Below are 24895 nucleotides of genomic sequence, written 5' to 3'. Positions count from 1 at the left end.
ATTATGTTGAGTCAGTTTACCTACTTCCTTCTATCTTAGAAGCAAACGCTTGTGTTAACTGTGAATTGATTCTTACATACTTGCTTATTGCACTTATTATTTTACTTTATGTTGACAATTATCCATGAGATATGCATGTTGAAAGTTGAAAGCAACCGCTGAAACTTAATCTTCCTTTGTGTTGCTTCAATGCCTTTATTTAGAATCTATTGCTTTATGAGTTAACTCTTATGCAAGACTTATTGATGCTTGTCTTGAAAGTACTATTCATGAGAAGTCTTTGCTATATGATTCAGTTGTTTAATCATTGTCTTTACCATTGCTTTGAATCGCTGCATTCATCTCATATGCTTTACAATAGTATGATCAAGATTATGTTGGTAGCATGTCACTTCAGAAATTATTCTTTTATCGTTTACCTACTCGAGGACGAGTAGGAACTAAGCTTGGGGATGCTGATACGTCTCCAACGTATCGATAATTTCTTATGGTCCATGCTTGTTTTATGACAATACCTACATGTTTTGTTCACACTTTATGATGATTTTATGCGTTTTCCGGAACTAACCTATTGACGAGATGCCGAAGTGCCAGTTCCTGTTTTCTGCTGTTTTTGGTTTCAGAAATCCTAGCAAGGAAATATTCTCGGAATTGGACGAAATCAACGCCCAGAATCTTAAAATTCCACGAAGCTTCCAGAACACCCGAGAGGGACCAGAGGAGGGCCACAGGGCCACCACACAGGGTGGCGACGCGGCCCAGGGCGGTGCCCCCCTATTGTGTGGAGCCACCGCAACCCTTCCGACTCCGACTCTTCGCCTATAAGAAGCCCCCTGACCTAAATCTTCGATACGAATAAGCCACGGTACGAGAAACCTTCCAGAGCCGCCGCCATCACGAAGCCAAGATCCGGGGACGAGTCTCTCGTTCCGGCACGCCGCCGGGACGGGGAAGTGCCCCCGGAAGGCATCTCCATCGACACCACCGCCATCTTCATCAACGCTGCTGTCTCCCATGAGGAGGGAGTAGTTCTCCATCGAGGCTAAGGGCTGTACCGGTAGCTATGTGGTTCATCTCTCTCCCATGTACTTCAATACAATGATCTCATGAGCTGCTTTACATGATTGAGATCCATATGATGAGCTTTGTAATCTAGATGTCGTTATGCTATTCAAGTGGATTTTACTTATGTGATCTCCGGAGACTCCTTGTCCCACGTGTGTAAAGGTGACAGTGTGTGCACCGTGTGGGTCTCTTAGGCTATATTTCACAGAATACTTATTCACTGAGTTATGATTTGAGTTGGATGTCTCTATGAAATTGTGGTGTGTTAGTACCTCCTATGAATGCTCACAGTGACAGCGTGGGGTGTTTATTAGTACTTGGGAATACATCTTTAAGGTTTACCTACATGATGAATTAGAGTTCGTTATCTTGCCAGAGAGTAATTCAGAATAGCATAGTGAAGTGCTTATTTATATTCAATTATGATTGCAATGTTGAGAGTGTCCACTAGTGAAAGTATGATCACTAGGCCTTGTTTCCACACATCGAATCTCCATTTGTTTACTGTTCTGTTGCATGTTTACTCGCTGCCATATTTTATTCAGATTGCTATTTCCACTCATATACATTCATACCACTTGTATTTCACTATCTCTTCGCCGAACTAGTGCACCTATACATCTGACAAGTGTATTAGCTGTGTTGGGGACACAAGAGACTTCTTGCATCGTGATCGCAGGGTTGCTTGAGAGGGATATCTTTGACCTCTTCCTCCCTGAGTTCGATAAACCTTGGGTGATCCACTTAAGGGAAAACTTGTTGCTGTTCTACAAACCTCTGCTCTTGGAGCCCAACACTGTCTACAGGAAAAGAAGTGTGAGTAGACATCAGTATCCCTCATCAAATTAACCATGCAGCTCAAGCCATCATCGAGGCGCAAGCATTGGCAGATGTGGTGCTCACTTCGGACAACTCAAATGCAGAACAAGAGAGCCATGTGCCCTAGGGTCCACAAGCTCTCCCAAAACCAGGAGAAACCATTAGATCTGATCTTATGATTGCAGGTGCTAAGGTTTTCACGGATGCTTCATGGAAGATCACTAAAGTTCCAAGTACCATTGGACATGATAGTACAGAGATTGGGGTATTTCTTCAATTCTCCAGTGTTGGAAACGAATTCAATCTCATGTTGCAGGTTTCTGCTCTGATAGCAAACTCAGCCGTACAAGCTGAAGCAAAGGCGTTGCTTTTTGGTGCTGCAGTAGCAAGCTCACTTCAGATTCACAAGCCGATGTACTTAACTGACAGCTTTCTACTCGCCAAGGCAGCGGCAATCCAAAGACCTACTTTTGATCATCTTAACTAGGACATAAGAGGCATCATGGAAGATTTATTTCAAATAACTTCTGATATGGAGACGATTATATATCATATTTCTAGGGATATTAACGGCGTTGCTCACAACTGCGCTGATGACCCACAAGTATAGGGGTCGCAACAGTCTTCGAGGGAAGTAAAACCCAATTTATTGATTCGGCACAAGAGGAGCCAAAGAATATTTGTAAGCCTTAACAGCGGAGTTGTCAATTCAGCTGCACCTGCAAACAGACTTGCTCGCAATAGTTTATAAGTAGAAACAGTTTTATAGCAGTAGCAGTAATGAAATATAAGCAGCAGTGTAATAAAGACAGCAGTAGTGGTTATAGTAAACAGCAGGATTAAAATAATGTAGGCATAGGGATGGATGAACGGACGATGCATGGATAAGATAACTCATGTAATAATCAAGACAAGGCATTTACAGATAATAATAAAATAGTATCCAAGTACTAAATAACCATAGGCATGTGTTCCGTATATAGTCGTACGTGCTCGCAATGAGAAACTTGCACAACATCTTTTGTCCTACCAGCCGGTGGCAGCCGGGCCTCTAGGGAAACTACTGGTAAATAAGGTACTCCTTTTAATAGAGTACCGGAGCAAAGCATTAACACTCCGTGAACACATGTGATCCTCATATCACAGCCTTCCCCTCCGGTTGTCCCAATTTCTGTCACTTTGGGGCCTCGGGTTCCAGACAGCAATATGTGTTTACAACTTGCAGGTAAGATCATAAAACAATGAATATCATTGTTGTCTACTGTTGGCTTCTTTTCCTGTAGACAGTGTTGGGCCTCCAAGAGCAAAGGTTTGTAGAACAGTAGCAAGTTTTCCCTTAAGTGAATCACCCAAGGTTTATCGAACTCAGGGAGGAAGAGGTCAAAGATATCCCTCTCAAGCAACCCTGCAATCACAATACAAGAAGTCTCTTGTGTCCCCAACACACCTAATACACTTGTCAGATGTATAGGTGCACTAGTTCGGCGAAGAGAGAGTGAAATACAAGTGGTATGGATGAATATGAGTGGTAATAGTAATCTGAAATAAATATGGCAGCAAGTAAACATGCAGTAGAACAGTAAATAAACGGTGTTTCAATGCTTAGAAACAAGGCCCGGGGATCATACTTTCACTAGTGGACACTCTCAACATTGCAATCATAAAGGAATATAAATAAGCACTTCACTATGCTATTCTAAATTACTCTCTTGCAAGATAACGAACACTAATTCATCATGTAGGCAAACCTTAAAGATGTATTCCCAAGTACTAATAAACACCCCACGATGTCACTGTGAGCATTCATAGGAGGTACTAACACACCACAATTTCATAGAGACATCCAACTCAAATCATAACTCAGTGAACAAGTATTCTGTGAAATATAGCCTAAGAGACCCACACGGTGCACACACTCTCACCTTTACACACGTGGGCCAAGGAGTCTCCGGAGATCACATAAGTAAAATCCACTTGAATAGCATAACGACATCTAGATTACAAAGCTCATCATATGGATCTCAATCATGTAAGGCAGCTCATGAGATCATTGTATTGAAGTACATGGGAGAGAGATTAACCACATAGCTACCGGTACAGCCCTTAGCCTCGGGGGAGAACTACTCCCTCCTCATCATGGAGACAGCGATGGCGGTGAAGATGCCTTCCGGGGGCAATTCCCCGTCCCGGCGGCGTGCCGGAAGAGAGACTTCTGTCCCCCGAATCTTGGCTTCGCGATGGCGGCGGCTCTGGAAGGTTTTCCGTGTCGTGGCTTATTCGTATCGAAGTTTTAGGTCACGGAGGCTTAAATATGCGAAGAGGCGGAGTCGGAAGGGCCACGGGGGACCCACACAGCAGGGGGGCGCCCCCCTGGCCGCGCCGCCTTGTGGGGTGGGGCCCCCTGGCTCCCCTCTGGCCCCTCTTCGGTGCTCTGGAAGCTTCCGGGAAAAATAAGATACTGGGCGTTGATTACGTCCAATTCCGAGAAAATTTCCTTTGTAGGATTTCTGAAACCAAAAACAGTAGAAAACAGGAACTAGCACTTTGGCATCTTGTTAATAGGTTAGTTCCGGAAAATGCATCAAAACGATATAAAGTGTGAACAAAACATGTAGGTATTGTCATAAAACAAGCATGGAACATTAGAAATTATAGATACGTTGGAGACGTTTCAGCATCCCCAAGCTTAGTTCCTACTCGCCCTCGAGTAGGTAAACGATAACAAAGATAATTTCTGAAGTGACATGCTACCAACATAATCTCGATCCAATAATGATGTAAAGCATATGAGCTGAGATCAAATCATTCAAAGCAAATGTCTATATTGATATAAGAGATGATAATGCAAGAGTTAAACAAGCTAGTAGTTTTCATGAACAGTTGCTTTAAAGACATGAAACCGTACAAAGTTCATTAGAGATGTTTTAAGTATCCAGCGTAGAAGTTCTATCCTTCATTCCAAGCATCAAGTAAATTTTCACAACAAAGAAGGATTCAGTCAAGTAAAAATAAACATGAACGTCATGAATCAACTGTTTCGAAGTCTACTCAACCGGTGAGCGCAAGCATTTGGTATTGGCACCAGGATGTTATGGCAAAAAGAACGTTAATGGGGGTTTGGAAGGCCAATGAAAGAAAGTCTCACAAAGCTATAAGTGATTATTAGACAAGAGGAAGTCTTATAATCGAAGCTATGCAAGGAGTAGTGATTGCCATGCAACGGATGCACATAGAGCTATATGTGTATGAAAGCTCTCCAATGGAACTAGTGGGCGTGCATCCAACTTGGTTGCTCATGAAGACCTAGAGCACTTTTGAGGAAGCTCATCATTGGAATATACAACTCAAGTTCTATAGTGTAAATTCCCCACATAGTTATACTAGTAAAACATGAAAACTCTCTCACATGGAGTATAGGTGCTAAACATGAACACAAATGATGACTATGAATACTGCAGGTGCTAAAACATGAGCACAAGTGTGGATAAAAGATAGTGATGTTGCCCCCTTTTTCTTTATTCTTTTTTTTTTCTTTTTCTTTTCTATTTTTTTCTTTTTTCTTTTTTCGTTTCTCTTTTTGATGGCCTCCATGGCTCTTTTCACTTTTAGCGGCAACATCCTAATATGACAACACACTTTTTGGTACAAATAACTCATAATGAATAAAACATGATGTATAAAATTGTATGCCTCTGCCAGTGTAGCAGGATGTGCAATGATCTAGCGTAACATGGGTAAACCACACATCAGCTATATAGAATCATGCAAAGCAATATATAAATAATAAATGACAACAAGTCATGTAATGTAAAATGGAAGTTGCATGGCAATATATCTCGGAACAACTATGGAAATGCTTTGGTAGGTAGGTATAGTGGCTGTTTTGAGGAAGATGTATGGGCTTATGTGTAGGAGAACAAGAGAAAGTCCTCCCACGGGTTTGGATGTACTGGCGAAGTATGCACAATTCTCAATGTGAGCAAAAGGCAATGCACAGTACCGAAGAGGCTAGCAAATTTGGATGCTGGAAGTGCCAAAAACCGTAGCTTAACATTAGTCAAAAAGAACTCACAAGCTTATTGCAAACAACTAGCAGGTTCAACATTAAGAGCATGATTGAAATTCACTCCAAGGAGGGCCGTTCATGGTGGCACAAGTACCCCGCTAGCTCCCTCGACCTTCAGCACAACTTAGTTATTACGATGAACTCTTAGACATGGAAATCTATCAAGTCCAACTACACCTTCAACTATTTAAGTAGAGTTTGTAGTACGACACAAGCTTAAAGACAACAATCCACTACTAATTTTAACTTATTTATCCAGCAAGCTTTACCATCTAAATACCTCAAAACGTTTGCAAAGAATCAGGTTATCAAAGCTCAATGATCTACAAGATTATGCAAGTATTTCATTATACCACTACCACATGCAACATTTCCTGAACCAACCAAATAACAATGAACGAAGCAGTTTCAACCTTCGCCATGAACATTAAAAGTAAAGCTAAGAACAGATGTGTTCATATGCAACAACGGAGCGTGTCTCTCTCCCACACAAAGAATGCTAGGATCCAATTTTATTCAAACAAAAAAAAACAAAAACATAAAGACACTCCAAGTAAAGCACATAAGATGTGACCGAATAAAAATATAGTTTCAATAGAAGAAACCTGATAAATTGTTGATTAAGAAGGGGATGCCTTGGGCATCCCCAAGCTTAGATGCTTGAGTCTTCTTGAAATATGCAGGGATGAACCACGGGGGCATCCCCAAGCTTAGACTTTTTACTCTTCTTGATCATATTATATCATCCTCCTCTCTTGATCCTTGAAAACTTCCTCCACACCAAACTCAAAACAAACTCATTAGAGGGTTAGTGCATAATCAAAAATTCACATGTTCAGAGGTGACATAATCATTCTTAACACTTCTGGACATTGCACAAAGCTACTGAAAGTTAATGGAACAAAGAAATCCATCGAACATAGCAAAACAGGCAATGTGAAATAAAAGGCAGAATCTATCAAAACAGAACAGTCCGTAAAGACAAATTTTTCTGGGGCACTAAACTTGCTCAGATGAAAATGCTCAAATTGAATGAAAGTTGCTTACATATCTGAGGATCACTCACGTAAATTGGCAGATTTTTATGAGTTACCTACAGAGAATACTACTCAAATTCGTGACAGCAAATAATCTGTTTCTATGCAGTAATCCAAATCTAGAATGAACTTTACTATCAAAGACTTTACTTGGCACAACAATGCAATAAAATAAAGATAAGGAGAGGCTGCTACAGTAGTAACAACTTCCAAGACACAACAAAACAGTAGCAAAATAAAAACATGGGTTATCTCCCAAGAAGTGCTTTCTTTATAGCCATTAAGATGGGCTCAGCAATTTTTAATGATGCACTCGCAAGAAATAAGCGTTGAAGCAAAAGAGAGCATCAAAAAGCAAATTCAAAACAAATTTAAGCCTAACCCACTTCCTATGAAAAGGAATCTTGTAAATAAACAAATTCATGAAGAACAAAGTGACAAGCATAGGAAGATAAAACACAAGTAACTTCAAAATTCTCAACATAAAGAGGGGAAACTTAATATTATTAAGATGCATATAACCATATTTCTCTCTCTCATAATAACTTTCAGTAGTATCATGAACAAACTCAACAATATAACTATCACATAAAGCATTCTTATCATGAGTCTCATGCATAAAATAATTACTACTCCCAACATAAGCATAGTCATTCTTATTAATTGTAGTGGGAGCAAATTTAACAAAGTAGCTATCATTATCACCATAATCATCAAATATAGCAGGCATAGTATAATCATAATTAATTTTCTCCTCAATAGTAGGTGGATGATAGTCATCATTGTAATCATCATAAATGGGAGGCAAAGTATCATCAAAGAAAATTTTCTCCTCCATGCTTGGGGGACTAAAAATATCATGCTCATCAAAACCAGCTTCCCCAAGATTAAATTCTTCCATAGCGTTATCAACAATGGTGTTCATACTAATAACATTGCTACTAGCATGCAAATAAGGTTCCATAGGTTTTTTAATTTTCGCATCACACAATTTATGTCTTAACTCAGGAAATAGATTAAAAAGCTCACTGTTATTTTCCATTATGCCTAACTAGTGAACAAGAAACAAAAAGATGCAATTGCAGGATCTAAAGGAAATAGCTTCGAGCACTCACACACCGGCAACAGTGCTAGGAAATAGCTTAGTAGTCGGAGGATGTGAATACCTTTTACCTTACCTCCCCGGCAACGGCGCCAGAAAATAGCTTGCTGTCTACTGTTGGCTTCTTTTCCTGTAGACAGTGTTGGGCCTCCAAGAGCAGAGGTTTGTAGAACAGCAGCAAGTTTTCCCTTAAGTGAATCACCCAAGGTTTATCGAACTCAGGGAGGAAGAGGTCAAAGATATCCCTCTCAAGCAACCCTGCAATCACGATACAAGAAGTCTCTTGTGTCCCCAACACACCTAATACACTTGTCAGATGTATAGGTGCACTAGTTCGGCGAAGAGATAGTGAAATACAAGTGGTATGGATGAATATGAGTGGTAATAGCAATCTGAAATAAATATGGCAGCAAGTAAACATGCAGTAGAACAGGAAATAAACGGTATTTCAATGCTTAGAAACAAGGCCTAGGGATCATACTTTCACTAGTGGACACTCTCAACATTGCAATCATAAAGGAATATAAATAAGCACTTCACTATGCTATTCTGAATTACTCTCTTGCAAGATAACGAACACTAATTCATCATGTAGGCAAACCTTAAAGATGTATTCCCAAGTACTAATAAACACCCCACGCTGTCACTGTGAGCATTCATAGGAGGTACTAACACACCACAATTTCATAGAAACATCCAACTCAAATCATAACCCAGTGAACAAGTATTCTGTGAAATATAGCCTAAGAGACCCACACGGTGCACACACTGTCACCTTTACACACGTGGGACAAGGAGTCTCCGGAGATCACATAAGTAAAATCCACTTGAATAGCATAACGACATCTAGATTACAAAGATCATCATATGGATCTCAATCATGTAAGGAAGCTCATGAGATCATTGTATTGAAGTACATGGGAGAGAGATTAACCACATAGCTACCGGTACAGCCCTTAGCCTCGGGGGAGAACTACTCCCTCCTCATCATGGAGACAACGATGGCGGTGAAGATGGCGGTGAAGATGCCTTCCGGGGGCAATTCCCCGTCCCGACGGCGTGCCGGAAAAGAGACTTCTGTCCCCCGAATCTTGGCTTCGCGATGGCGGCGGCTCTGGAAGGTTTTCCGTGTCGTGGCTTATTCGTATCGAAGTTTTAGGTCACGGAGGCTGACACGCGTATAGCACGCGATCGTTGGGAACCCCAAGTGGAAGGTGTGATGCGTACAGCAGTAAGTTTCCCTCAGTTAGAAACCAAGGTTTATCGAACCAGTAGGAGTCACGAAGCACGTTGAAGGTTGATGGCAGCGAGATGTAGTGCGGCGCAACACCAGGGATTCCGGCGCCAACGTGGAACCTGCACAACACAAACCAAGTACTTTGCCCCAACGAAACAGTGAGGTTGTCAATCTCACCGGCTTGCTGTAACAAAGGATTAGATGTATAGTGTGGATGATGATTGTTTGCAGAAAACAGTAGAACAGTTGCAGTAGATTGTATTTCAGATGTAAAGAATGGACCGGGGTCCACAGTTCACTAGTGGTGTCTCTCCCATAAGATAAATAGCATGTTGGGTGAACAAATTACAGTTGGGCAATTGACAAATAGAGAGGGCATGACCATGCACATACATGATATGATGAGTATTGTGAGATTTAATTGGGCATTACGACAAAGTACATAGACCGCTATCCAGCATGCATCTATGCCTAAAAAGTCCACCTTCAGGTTATCATCCGAACCCCTTCCAGTATTAAGTTGAAAACAACAGACAATTGCATTAAGTATGGTGCGTAATGTAATCAATAACTACATCCTCGGACATAGCATCAATGTTTTATCCCTAGTGGCAACAGTACATCCATAACCTTAGAGGTTTCTGTCACTCCCCCAGATTCACGGAGACATGAACCCACTATCGAGCATAAATACCCCCTCTTGTAGTTAAGAGTAAAAACTTGGCCAGAGCCTCTACTAATAACGGAGAGCATGCAAGATCATAAACAACACATAGGTATAAATTGATAATCAACATAACATAGTATTCTCTATTCATCGGATCCCAACAAACACAACATATAGCATTACAGATAGATGATCTTGATCATGTTGGGCAGCTCACAAGATCCGACAATGAAGCATAATGAGGAGAAGAAAACCATCTAGCTACTGCTATGGACCCATTGTCCAGGGGTGAACTACTCACTCATCACTCCGGAGGCGACCATGGCGGTGTAGAGTCCTCCGGGAGATGAATCCCCTCTCCGGCAGGGTGCCGGAGGCGATCTCCTGAATCCCCCGAGATGGGATTGGCGGCGGCGTCGTCTCTGGAAGGTTTTCCGTATCGTGGCTCTCGGTACTGGGGGTTTCGCGACGAAGGCTATTTGTAGGCGGAAGGGCAGGTCAGGGGGCGTCGGAATGGAAATGGGATGAAATCGGAATGGATTTTGTTACTGGTCTACCAATGACTAGTAAGAAGAAGGATATGATATGGGTAATAGTGGACAGACTTACCAAGAGTGCTCATTTCATAGCCGTAAACACAAAAGATACTGCAGAAAAGCTTGTGGATATATATGTGAAGGAAATTGTGAGTAAGCATGGAGTACCAAAGAAGATAGTCTCAGATAGAGGTTCAATTTTCACATCAGCATTCTGGAAACAACTACAAGAAGCTTTGGGATCCAAATTGGATTTCAGTACAGCATATCATCCACAAACCGGAGGACAAACCGAAAGAACCAATCAGATACTTGAGGACATGCTTAGAGCCTCGTGTTTCGAACTTTGGAGGCTCATGGGAGGACCATTTACCTCTAGCGGAGTTCTCATATAACAACAGTTATCAGAGTAGCATCCAGATGGCACCGTACGAAGCATTGTACGGAAGAAAGTGTCGATCACCAATTTGTTGGTTTGAAACCGGAGAAAACAAGGAGTTTACACCGGACTACATCAATGAGAGACAAGACGTCATCGAGGTGATCCGGGATAGACTCAAAATAGCTCAGAGTCGTCAGAAGAGTTACGCCGACTTAAAGAGAAGAGATTGGGAACCGAAAGTGGGAGACATGGTTTATTTAAAGGTTAGCCCAATGAAAGGACTTAAGAGGTTCGGAGTGAAAGGAAAGTTAAGTCCTCGATATATTGGACCATTTAAGATACTCAGTCAGAATTGAGGAACAGCTTTTGAGTTGGAGTTACCGGCACAACTAAGTCAAGTTCATAATGTGTTTCATGTTTCACAACTCAGAAAGTGTTTGAAGGCACCAGATGATCCCATCACATATGAAGAAATAGAATTGCAATCTGACCTAACTTATGTGGAAAGACCGGAAAAGATCTTAGAAGTACAATGGAAGAAGTTAAGAAACAGAGCAATCAAATACTGCAAAGTGCAATGGCAACATCATCCTGAGCGAGAAGCAACTTGCTGAGTACCCCTGTACTCACTTTCTTTCGACACCCTTGCTAGACTGTGATCCGGAAGTGGAGGCCATCAACGATGGAGCACCAGAAGGAAGTTACGAGCTGGTCTACGAAGAACCTGATCTTACCGGCGGAGTGGAAGGCGTAGACTATGGGATAGTCTACGGACCAGATGACACGGAGGTGGAGGAGTAGTGACATACCTTAGCATCATAGAGCCGCGCATCGTAGAACTTACCTAAATAAGTTGTTGAGCTCTCTTTATATTTGTTATGAGTTGTAATCGTACTTAAGTAGTATCTTAGGGTGTTCTCATAGGACCTGTGAGAATACCAACTTGTTAAAACAATGTCTGTAATAAAGTATGGAGTGTTATGACCTGCAATGTTTCTGTTGTACCACTCTGAGGGATATGGCAAATTGTGAAGAAGTCCCTTCGCAAAGATCATATCAACGACTTGTATACTACAACATGCAGTGGTATGCTGGGTCACCGCAGCTGGTATCAGAGCAAATGTTTCGACCTTAGGTTGGAAAAAAACCTAGTATAGGGAAGAAACCTGTAGGAGTCTAGTAGAAATAGTAAAGGATTCTCTAGAAATATGGTGATTATTCACTTGAGAATAGCAAAACCATATATTTTAGTGCGATAATTCTTTATTATAGCTATTATGATGCATTATCACTACTAATATTCTGTTTTTGTATACAGCCATAATGGCGAACACTTTTCCTAAGAGGACTTTGAGGAAGGTTGAGGGATGGCTCGGTGATTATGATGGACCAATAACAGCTCTCCTGTGTGGGATGCTGAAGGAACTTCATTGTGATCCATGGATACCTGTTATCAAGTATACCTACTATGATGGGGAAATCCTAGCCAAGTGCAGAGTATCGGTCCAACTACCGGAAAAACTGCTGATGAGTCGTATAATGCCATACGGAGAAGCCAAAACTATCACCACAGCCTACCACATGGGCCTATTCAAGGCAATCCTTGAGATAAGGCAGCACAAGTCGTATGAACTGCTATGTTCGTAGTTTTCTCATATACCTCATGCCGAGGAAGATGAGGATCCCACTCAATCATTTGGTGTTAGCACACGTAAGTCCTGAAGCCGCAGACACAAGACATGGATAGCTGTAAGTCTTTATTGACCACGATGTACCTTTTACACATGAAGATGAGAGGTGAGATTGACCACATGCTAGCTGAGTTCACGGACCCTGATAAAGTCCAAACTCGGATGCGTGATTTGAGGGCACAACCACAACATACTACGCCTTTCTTTAGCCTAGACAGCTATGTAGATTTGAGTGACCAGTTATCCCATAAAGATCCACTCACACCCAACTTTGTTCCACATTATCCACATGTGACAGCATCATATGAGTCTGGATATGGGGGAGATGATTCCAGGAACCTAAACTGCTCGGAGTCACCAATCGAGAATTCGACTGGTTGGCGTTTCGGGGAACCATTTGGAGATGAAGGAGAACCCATCACTTGTGAGTCAGAGGATGAAGGAGGCGCGGTTAACAAGAATGTTAACCAAAGCTTTGGGCAGGAAGAGAGAGACACCAACTCCATTTCTTTAGATTTGGAGATGGGGTTACCCAAAACATCCCAGTACGTCGTAGGTGAGAGTTCTGGAACTAAGAAAAAGAAGAAGAAGAAGATGAGGGGTCAAGTGAATAGGAATCCTCCATGGATGACAGGAGAAGATGAGCTGTATTCCACTGGGGATATGTATGAGTCTTTATCTAGTTACTTTGGCATGACAGATCTCTGTCTCGGCACTTCGTCCGATTCAGACTACATACCTACGGGAAGAACCTTCATTCCGGACGGTGTTCGGAGGACAAACCGCTGTACCGGATGGACCCCAGGGATGTACGCGGAGGCGAGCTATGATGACGAGGAGTAGAGCTCCGAGGAAGAATAAAGTAATCTAGGTGGTATTGTAATAGAGCGTATTTTAAATTTCCGTTGGCTTGGGCTTTGAGCCAAATAAGTGGTTTATATGTACCACATGTAATATAAGTTTGTGAGTGTGTTATGTATTATACAAAGTATATGCATAATAAATGTTTGTTTTGTATTTGCTTCTTGATTTCATTGTGTGACTAGTTCTGGGCATTGAGTTGAGCTCAGAAAGCATTTGCATGGTGTAATTATGAGTAATCGCTCTTTGTTACAGGACTAGGGGGAAATGGCGTTAGTAGAAACCGAAGAGGCTCGCAGAGAGCGGGAAGCAAGAGAGAAAGAGGAGGCAGATGCAGCAGCTAGAGCAGAGAACGCACCACCACCACCACACCCAATGATGCACCCAGACTTCCAACAGTATATGAGGTCAATGGAGGAAGATAGGAGGCGTTACCAGGAAAGCCAGAGCAAGAACATGCAAGATTTCTTTACCCACGTCATCAATGATAGGGGTAATGAAGGCAAGGGAGTAACACTATCGGACTTCCAAAATGCAAGACCACTACCATTTACATCAGCTCCAGAACCAATGGACGCTGAAGATTGGCTTATGGATACGGAAAGGAAGCTGAAGACCGTTGGTTGCAATGATGAGGAGAAGATCAGATATACCACTTATCTGTTGTCAGGACCAGCAGCGTCATGGTGGGAGAACCTTGTAGCAGTACACCCTCCTGATAAGGTGTTCACCTGGGAGGAGTTCAAGAGGAAGTTTCGGGAAGCTCATGTTCCGGATAGCGTGGTGGAGCTGAAGAAGAGGGAGTTTGACGAACTACGACAGAATACTGCACCCATTATGCAATATGTTCGGGATTTCAACAGGTTATCCAGGTATGCACCTGAGGATGTAGATACAGAGGAGAAGAGGATGAAGCGGTTCATGAAAGGCATGAATCCATACATGAAGATGCAACTAAGGTTGGCAGGGACTGCCGAATTCCAGGAACTGATTCACTCGGCAATCACTTTCGAGGATGATTACCGGCAAGTCCAAGAGGATAGGAGAAAGAGGGCTCGTATCGAGCCAAGGAAGTACCCAATCAGTAAACCAACACCTGATCGGAGTTTCAAACCCCGATACCGACCTACTACTGGTAATCAATACAACCGGGGAGGTCAGAGTCAGAATCCAATCAACCAAATCATCTGCAACAATTGTGGCCTGAGGGGTCATTTACAGAAAGATTGTCAGAAACCCAGAATCATCTGTTATGGTTGTGGGAAGGAAGGACACATTAAGCCGGATTGTCCAAACAAGGCGTCCTGGAGCGGACAGAGCTCTGGAGGACGAGGTGGAAACAACAACAACAACCGCAACAACAACAACAACAACAACAACAGCAACCGCAACTACAACAACAACAACAACAAGAGGGGAAAGCCTTATGGAAAGATGAATTGCACATCTTTGGAACAAGCGGAAGAGTCGGATCAAACAGTCTTAGGTACGCTAAGCATTCTTACTCATCCTGGCAAAGTATTATTTGATACTGGAGCAACCACATCGTTTCTTGCATTGGAGTTTGTGGAAAAATTCGGGCTTAGATGTTCTAAGTTAGAAACCCCTATAACTGTTCTATCCGCGGGGGGAACGATCTTAGTAACCCACGTGAAAGAAGCACAAGTCCTAACCATATGTGACTGTGTGTATTTCGCGGACCTATTCATCATACCCATGAAGGACATATCAGTCATCCTAGGGATGGATTGGTTGACAGAAAATGGAGCGGTGATTAACTGTGGAGACAAAACAGTATCACTTCGCAACTCCATCGGAGGTCGAATAGTGTTCCAAGGAGATAAGTACAGTGAGTTGGAGATCGGATTGGAACTAAATAGCCTGAAGGAGGTGAGAATTGAAGATATTCCTGTAGTGAATGAGTTTAAGGATGTATTTCCTAAAGAACTACCGAGAATGCCACCCGATAGAGAGATAGAATTCACAATCGATCTGATTCCAGGCACAGCACCAATAGCACAACCACCATATAAGATGGGGCCAAAGGAATTAGTGGAACTGAAAGCTCAGATTGATGAGTTAGAACAGAAGGGATTCATTCAAGAAAGTGTGTCACCATGGGGTACACCAGTTATTTTTGTATGGATAAAAGAGATGGAGGAAAGAGAATGTGTGGAGATTACAGAAATTTGAACAATGTAACTATCAAGAACAAGTATCCTTTACCTAGAATTCAAGACCTTTTTGATCAAGTTCAAGGAGCGGGAGTCTTCTCAAAGATAGATTTAAGGTCAGGATACCATCAAATCAAGATCAAGAAGGAGGATGTACCAAAAACAGCGTTCGTATCAAGGTATGGACACCATGAATACTTGGTTGTACCATTTGGACTAACAAATGCACCAGCAATTTTCATGAATTTGATGAACAAAATATTCATGAAGTACTTGGACAAGTTTGTGATAGTGTTCATAGATGATATTCTAATCTATTCCAAAGATAAAGAAGAACATGCCAAACATTTGAAGATAGTTCTGCAAACTTTGAGGGAACATCAGCTATATGCGAAGTTTAGCAAGTGCAAATTTTGGTTAGATAGTGTTGAATTCCTTGGACATGTCATAACCAAAGAAGGCATAGCGGTGAATCCAAGCAAGGTTCAGTCCGTATTGGAATGGAAATCACCTAAAAATGCTAAGGAGATACGAGGATTTCTTGGTATGGCAGGCTATTATCAGAGATTCATAGAGGGATTTTCGAAGATTGCAGGACCAATGACCAAGTTACTCAAGAAAAATACTCCATTTGTGTGGACTGATGAGTGTGAAGCCAGCTTCCAAACACTCAAAGATAAGTTAACCACAGCACCGGTGTTAGCAGTTCCTGAACCTGGAAAGGATTACACGGTATATTGTGATGCTTCCAAGAATGGACTTGGATGTGTTCTTATGCAAGATCGGAAGGTAATAGCTTATGGATCAAGGCAGTTAAAACCACATGAACACAACTACCCAGTACATGATCTCGAGTTAGCGGCAGTTGTGTATGCTTTGAAGAGTTGGAGACAATTTCTATATGGATCCAAGTGTGAGTTATACACCGATCACAAAAGTTTGAAATATTTCTTCACCCAGAAGGAATTAAACATGAGGCAGAAGAGATGGTTAGAGTTGATTAAGGATTACGATCTTAAGATCAACTATACACCAGGCAAAGCTAATGTAGTAGCAGATGCCCTAAGTAGGAAGAGTACGGAGAATCAACCTACGGAATGGGAGATTCCAAAGGAACTTCGGAAAGAGTTAGAGGAGGCTCAGATCTTGTTTATTCAAGGTGATGATAAGGGAAGTATAGCAACCATGAGGATTATGGATGAGATGTATTCAGATTTGAAATATGAGATTATCCGAAAGCAAGCGGAGATTTGTTCATACAAGAGGAAATCAAGAGGATTGGTGAAGGAAGACCATCGGAATTCCATCTAGGGGATTTTGATTCATTATACTTCCAGAAAAGGATCTGTGTACCAGATGATCCAGAAGTGAAGTCAATCATATTAAAGGAAGCACATGAAACCCCTTATTCAATACATCCGGGAAGTACTAAGATGTATATGGATTTGAAGGAGATGTTCTGGTGGAACAACATGAAAAGAGAAATAGCACAATATGTCTCGGAATGTCATACATGTCAACGAGTGAAGGCAGAACATCAGAGTCCTGCGGGATTACTCAAACCACTAGAGATACCGGAATGGAAATGGGATGAAATCGGAATGGATTTTGTTACTGGTCTACCAATGACTAGTAAGAAGAAGGATATGATATGGGTAATAGTGGACAGACTTACCAAGAGTGCTCATTTCATAGCCGTAAACACAAAAGATACTGCAGAAAAGCTTGTGGATATATATGTGAAGGAAATTGTGAGTAAGCATGGAGTACCAAAGAAGATAGTCTCAGATAGAGGTTCAATTTTCACATCAGCATTCTGGAAACGACTACAAGAAGCTTTGGGATCCAAATTGGATTTCAAAGACAGATATCATCCACAAACCGGAGGACAAACCGAAAGAACCAATCAGATACTTGAGGACATGCTTAGAGCACGTGCTCTGAACTTTGGAGGCTCATGGGAGGACCATTTACCTCTAGCGGAGTTCTCATATAACAACAGTTATCAGAGTAGCATCCAGATGGCACCGTACGAAGCATTGTACGGAAGAAAGTGTCGATCACCAATTTGTTGGTTTGAAACCGGAGAAAACAAGGAGTTTACACCGGACTACATCAATGAGAGACAAGACGTCATCGAGGTGATCCGGGATAGACTCAAAATAGCTCAGAGTCGTCAGAAGAGTTACGCCGACTTAAAGAGAAGAGATTGGGAACCGAAAGTGGGAGACATGGTTTATTTAAAGGTTAGCCCAATGAAAGGACTTAAGAGGTTCGGAGTGAAAGGAAAGTTAAGTCCTCGATATATTGGACCATTTAAGATACTCAGTCAGAATCGAGGAACAGCTTTTGAGTTGGAGTTACCGGCACAACTAAGTCAAGTTCATAATGTGTTTCATGTTTCACAACTCAGAAAGTGTTTGAAGGCACCAGATGATCCCATCACATATGAAGAAATAGAATTGCAATCTGACCTAACTTATGTGGAAAGACCGGAAAAGATCTTAGAAGTACAATGGAAGAAGTTAAGAAACAGAGCAATCAAATACTGCAAAGTGCAATGGCAACATCATCCTGAGCGAGAAGCAACTTGGGAGACGGAAGAAGAATTAAGGAAGTCTTACCCCGAGATGTTCAGGTACCAATCTTAACTTCGGGACGAAGTTTCTGTTAAGGGGGAGAGGCTGTAATAACCCAGAACATAGGAACAACGAAGGGTAGATTTAGAAATGGGATGTGCATTTCATCGCAAAACGGGGGAAATTTTCGCGCCTTATTGCAACTAAACCTAAGAGGGATCGAGGTTCTCTCTCATTTTGCACTTAGGGTTAGGCAATGTGAGTTAGGGAAATTTCGACATGATCTCTTTTGTATCTTGTTGATTTGGGGAATTGATTTCATTTGACAAGTAAGATGCATTTGGAATATCAAACATTAAGTATAAATGAATATGGAAATTGAATTCACAATTCAAAAACAAATTATGAATTCAAATAACTTTGAATTTCAAAGTGAATAATAAATACAACATTTATTCTAGAATATAAACATTACACAAATCAAAAGCTCATAAGTAAAATTTGAGCTTTATTGATATCACAACACAGATTACATTGTCTTTACAATATTCTTGATACAAGAATTGATGAATAATAAACAGAAATGAAAATGAAGATTACAATATTGCTCCTAAACTAAAACCTAGACTAAATGACTTGAAGTATATCTTCATGGTCATATTCATCTTCAAAACCTGCAAGAACAAAACAGCAAGTACTAGCCAGAATGTTAGTGTTAGCCAAAGAATTCAGTTTGGACAGAACCAGCTGTCCTGTACACTTGTGCTTGTCCAAAACTCTGGACAGCACAAGATAAGTGCAACAATGAGACCAAACACGAGCACCACCAGGGGCTCAAGTTTCAGCATATGAGAGCACACAGCTCATGTGTGCTGGGCAGGCCACAGCAAGGCAATGCACAAGCTTAGTCACCAAAGCAAGCCAGGCTTGTGTGTCATTGCAAGAACAGAAGTAGAGTTCATATAAAAGGGGCACAAACCCTAGAAACAGTAACCAGTCGACCAGATAAGGATTCACAAGGTAAGGTGAAGGTAGCACAACATAGTTCATCCAGTTCTTGCTCAAGAACAGAACCAACACACACAACCACTCAACCACCAGAAATCATGGTGACCTGAGAAGATCATCCAAGACCTGGAGGTGAAGGGCTGTAACACAAACCACAAGTTTGCATCAACACAAAATCTCAATCTAGGAGCTGGAACAAGGTATACCTAGTTCCTGGAGAAGATCCAATGGATCTAATCCATAAATCATGCATGACACAGTCATGGGACTGAGCAGATGCTCAAAAGGGTAAATCATCACTTGGTTTTCACCAAGGATTACTGCCAGTCTAGAAGCCACTAAAACAAAAATCATCCAGATACAGATCTTGTGCACAGAAACTAGCAAATATGCATAGATGCACACACTAGCAAGATCTCATGCACAGATAGCACCAGTAGATGTATTGCAAGGTTTAGCAGCTAACCAAGACTACACAGAAAATCCTAAGCATGCAACCATCAGGAAACTCTAGATTTCTTCACAGGCAAGCATATTGGCATTCATATGTATTATGATCCCCAAATATGCAAGCAAAGATGAGTAGCCAACAAGATCCAACCAACCATGTGAGCAACCAGTCAGTAGCAAGGCTACTGAGGTCACAGCACACTTAGAACCATTCCAAGGCCAAGCCAAATACAAAGCATCACTATCCAGAAACGGATTCAGACTCTATTTGCTTATAAAAGAATCATGAACAGCAAATTCATATACAAGCAAGTAATTTAATCATCACTGCATAGGCAGTTCATCATAATTTAATTAATACAAGCATGAATTTATCACAGATCCATGCTAAGCACTGACAGTAGCATACTATTAAGCAACACAATTTAATCACTGCACCATAGCCACTGGAGCAAGTCCAGTAGCTTGAGTAAGCAACAGCATAGTGATGCTTGAGCATCAGCATCACAAGGAAATTGAATCACTTAGCCACAATATTAACCAGTAAGCTATCACTGACAATCAATTGATCAAATGGATCAATTATAGCAAGCCAAGCTACACAGAGAGGTTAGCCAACAAGCAAGGAATGATCCAATGGATCATTGGCTTGCATAGGAAGCACTGAAACATATCACAGGCATCACTGGCCTTCACAAGTGTCACAGATGCATAGCAGTACACCTAGACAAGCAAGTATAATATGCCAGTAAGCATAGCAAGCTAATAAGCATGAACAGCATGGCATAGCAAGCAATAAGCAAGCAACACATGACATGCACAGCCAGCAACACACACTGGCCAGTACCAGAGATTGGTAAATTGGCCAGAGCTTGCAGAAAATGAAAGCACAGGTAGCTTAAGCAGCAGTAGCAAGGCTCTGCATGATCACAGGATCATCAGAGAGCAGTAGAACAAGAGAAGAAGGAGCACATAATCTTGGGAGGCGCACAGGCATGGAGAGGAGAAGGAGAAGGAGCAGAGCAACTTACACGCGCCTGGTGGCAGAGGCTATGGCATGGCGAGGCAGTGCTCGCGCGGCCATAGCAGCTGCAAAGCCAGGGAAGGCGCCGGCGTTACGCCGACGAACACCACCACAGCAGCACGGCACGGAGACGACGGCACTGGTACTGCGAGCAGCACCCGTGCCAGGTCGGTCTCGAAGGCGCACACGTCGACGGCGAGGGCGAGAGCTCATCGGAGATCACCCAATCGCCCTAGGCGATTCTCCACGAGATCCAGAGAGGAGGCGATTCGCCAGGAGAGGAAGCAATCAGAGAAACCACGCGGACAGATCGATAGATCGTCTCGCAGCGGTCCAGATCAGGTAGGTGGCGAGGTCAGGGAAGCACGGCGATGGCCGGAGCGAGGCGGCGGCCATGGCGGCGACGCCATCGCCAGGGCGTCGCAGAGAGAAGCTAGGGTTAGGAACGAAAAGAGAGAGAGGGCCGAGTGAGTGAGAGCGGTGGGCCGTTCGGCTCCACCGAGCCACTATGGGGCAAGCCTTAGTGGGCTGTCCCATGGGCTTAGGTTATTGGGCTGGGCCCAATATGGGTCCAGGGGGTATTTTAGTCTTTTAACATTTAATAAAAAGCCAAAACTTTACTAAATTTTAATAAATCAAATACAACTCTAAAAATCCATTAAAAATTGGATTAATGAATGAAAAATAAACCGTAACAAGAATAAAATATAAAAGGGAATTTATGAAACAAATTCAAAATTATGAATTTTAAGAATTTAAATAATAACTTGGAATTTAAAATTATTATTTCCTTGTAATTAAAATTCAAGGAAAAATCTCAAATAAGTTCAAATACTTATTTTCAAACATTTCAAAATGAAATTCTAATATTCCAAGTCAATTCTATTGAAAAGGGTATTTTTCCAAAGAAAAATACTATATTCCTTTTTATTCCAAAAACTATAGAGGTAACTCTATAATTTCAAATTATTTTTGGAATGACTAAGGAAATCATCAAGTAAAATAGTTTTACTTTGAATTGTTGTACTTTGTGTGAATTACAATGATTAATACTTTTAAATCAATTGTAAATTACTGTCAAAGACATAAATCTTAAATGCAACCCTAAATTGATATAACTCAGCGGGGTAAAGGGATCCAACATAAAATAATACATCCATGATTGCATTATTTGGATTTGATAACATTGTCCTTACCGGACAATGATGCTTCTTACAGAACCCGAGGTCCAGGTTCCATCAACTGCATTGAACTGCACTATCTCGCAGTCCACAGGCAAGTTCACCCTTGCTCATGTCAACTTGAGTATTTTCTACTACTTTAATACAAAGCTATATACTTATCATTCCTGCATCGCAAATAAAATGTTACTTTCCAACTATGAATATGACTATGTGGCTGGCAATGGAACCATGGTATGTGTTGATATGGTGGAGGTTCCATTGCAATGGGTTATATCACCCTAGGATTAATTACCAATGCCGTCCAGTGATTCTAGCGCCGTACAAACCGCGTTGACCATGAGATCTATAATGGCTCTGGGGAAGCCAGCTGTATCTTTTCCCTTCTGCACGCCAACGGATCGGAGAGCCGGTGGGGTGCTGGAGGCACTGCCGCAATAGGTTGGGATATCCTTTTAAATCCCCATCCATTAGTGATGATAAGCTCTACGATCTATGAAGGATTGTCCGGAGTACACCATGAGTAAAGCCGTATTATCGGGGGAAGTCTACTAGAGGTGTACGGTTGGAAAAAAGGGTGGGTTTGCAGTCGCGGAGAAGGCGGTGTGGGCTTGGATCTTTATACCTGGCCTCACACCAAAGGAAGTGTGAACGGGGGCAAGTCCCTGCGGATGGCAAAAAGGGTGAGATCTCTTGTGGGAAAAGTAACTCACCTCTGCAGAGTGTATCAAATTGTGGCTGTCACTCCTTGTTCCGGGAAGGGAACTACGAACGCGGCAGGAAAGGAACTCCACGAAGTTCTAGTCAACCTGTGAAGACTGATGGGCATAGTTTTCATAATAAAAGCAACCTTTTGAAGAAATGATTGCAAAACATGCATTGACCTGCGATTTCCTGATCAATGGTCATAGCTAGTGCATCAAACACCTTTTTACTCTTTTAGAACTTGCTGAGTACCCCTGTACTCACTTTCTTTCGACACCCTTGCTAGACTGTGATCCGGAAGTGGAGGCCATCAACGATGGAGCACCAGAAGGAAGTTACGAGCTGGTCTACGAAGAACCTGATCTTACCGGCGGAGTGGAAGGCGTAGACTATGGGATAGTCTACGGACCAGATGACACGGAGGTGGAGGAGTAGTGACATACCTTAGCATCATAGAGCCGCGCAACGTAGAACTTACCTAAATAAGTTGTTGAGCTCTCTTTATATTTGTTATGAGTTGTAATCGTACTTAAGTAGTATCTTAGGGTGTTCTCATAGGACCTGTGAGAATACCAACTTGTTAAAACAATGTCTGTAATAAAGTATGGAGTGTTATGACCTGCAATGTTTCTGTTGTACCACTCTGAGGGATATGGCAAATTGTGAAGAAGTCCCTTCGCAAAGATCATATCAACGACTTGTATACTACAACATGCAGTGGTATGCTGGGTCACCACAGCATGTAATGTAAAAATGGATGTTGCATGGCAATATATCTCGGAACAGCTATGGAAATGCTGTGGTAGGTAGGTATGGTGGCTGTTTTGAGGAGATGTATGGGCTTATGTGTAGGAGAACAAGAGAAAGTTCTCCCACGGGTTTGGATGTACCGGCGAAGTATGCACAATTCTCAATGTGAGCAAAAGGCAATGCATAGTACCGAAGAGGCTAGCAAATTTGGATGGTGGAAGTGCCAAAAACCGTAGCTTAACATTAGTCAAAAAGAACTCACAAGCTTATTGCAAACAACTAGCAGGTTCAGCATTAAGAGCATGATTAAAATTTACTCCAAGGAGGGCCGTTCACGGTGGCACAAGTACCCCGCTAGCTCCCTCGACCTTCAGCACAACTTAGTTATTACGATGAACTCTCAGACATGGAAAGCTATCAAGTCCAACTACGCCTTCAACTATTTAAATAGAATTTGTAGTACGGCACAAGCTTAAAGACAACAATCCACTACTAATTTTAACTTATTTATCCAGCAAGCCTTACCATCTAAATACCTCAAAACATTTGCAAAGAATCAAGTTATCAAAGCTCAATGTTCTACAAGTATTTTATTATACACTACCACATGCAACATTTCCCGTTTCCAACTATACAACAATTTAACGAAGAAGAAACTTTCGCCATGAATATTATGAGTAAAGCCTAAGGACATATTTGTCCATATGCAACAGCGGAGCGTGTCTCTCTCCCACACAAAGAATGCTAGGATCCATTTTATTCAAACAAAACAAAAACAAAAACAAACCGACGCTCCAAGCAAAGCACATAAGATGTGATGGAATAAAAATATAGTTTCAGGGGAGGAACCTGATAATGTTGTCGATGAAGAAGGGGATGCCTTGGGCATCCCCAAGCTTAGACGCTTGAGTCTTCTTAATATATGCAGGGGTGAACCACCGGGGCATCCCCAAGCTTAGAGCTTTCACTCTCCTTGATCATGTTGTATCATCTCCCTCTCTTGATCCTTGAAAACTTCCTCCACACCAAACTCAAAACAACTCATTAGAGGGTTAGTGCACAATCAAAATATACATGTTCAGAGGTGACATAATCATTCTTAACACTTCTGGACATTGCACAAAGCTACTGAAAGTCAATGGAATCGAAAAATCCATCGAACATATCAAAACAGGCAATGCGAAATAAAAGGTAGAATCTGTCAAAACAGAACAGTTCATAAATACGAATTTTATTGAGGCACCAGACTTGCTCAAATGAAAATGCTCAAATTGAATGAAAGTTGCGTACATATCTGAGGATCACTCACATAAATTGGCATAATTTTCTGAGTTACCTACAGAGAATTTTGCCCAGATTCGTGACAGCAAAGAAATCTGTTTCTGCACAGTAATCCAAATCTAGTATGAACCTTACTATCAACGACTTTACTTGGCACAACAATGCACAAAACTAAGATAAGGAGAGGTTGCTACAGTAGTAACAACTTCCAAGACTCAAATATAAAACAAAGTTACTGTAGCAAAATAAACACATGGGTTATCTCCCAAGAAGTTCTTTC

This window comes from Lolium perenne, chromosome 3 (genome assembly GCF_019359855.2).
Source record: "Lolium perenne isolate Kyuss_39 chromosome 3, Kyuss_2.0, whole genome shotgun sequence".
Lineage (NCBI taxonomy): Eukaryota > Viridiplantae > Streptophyta > Magnoliopsida > Poales > Poaceae > Lolium > Lolium perenne.
Note: the sequence above shows the minus strand (reverse complement) of the source record.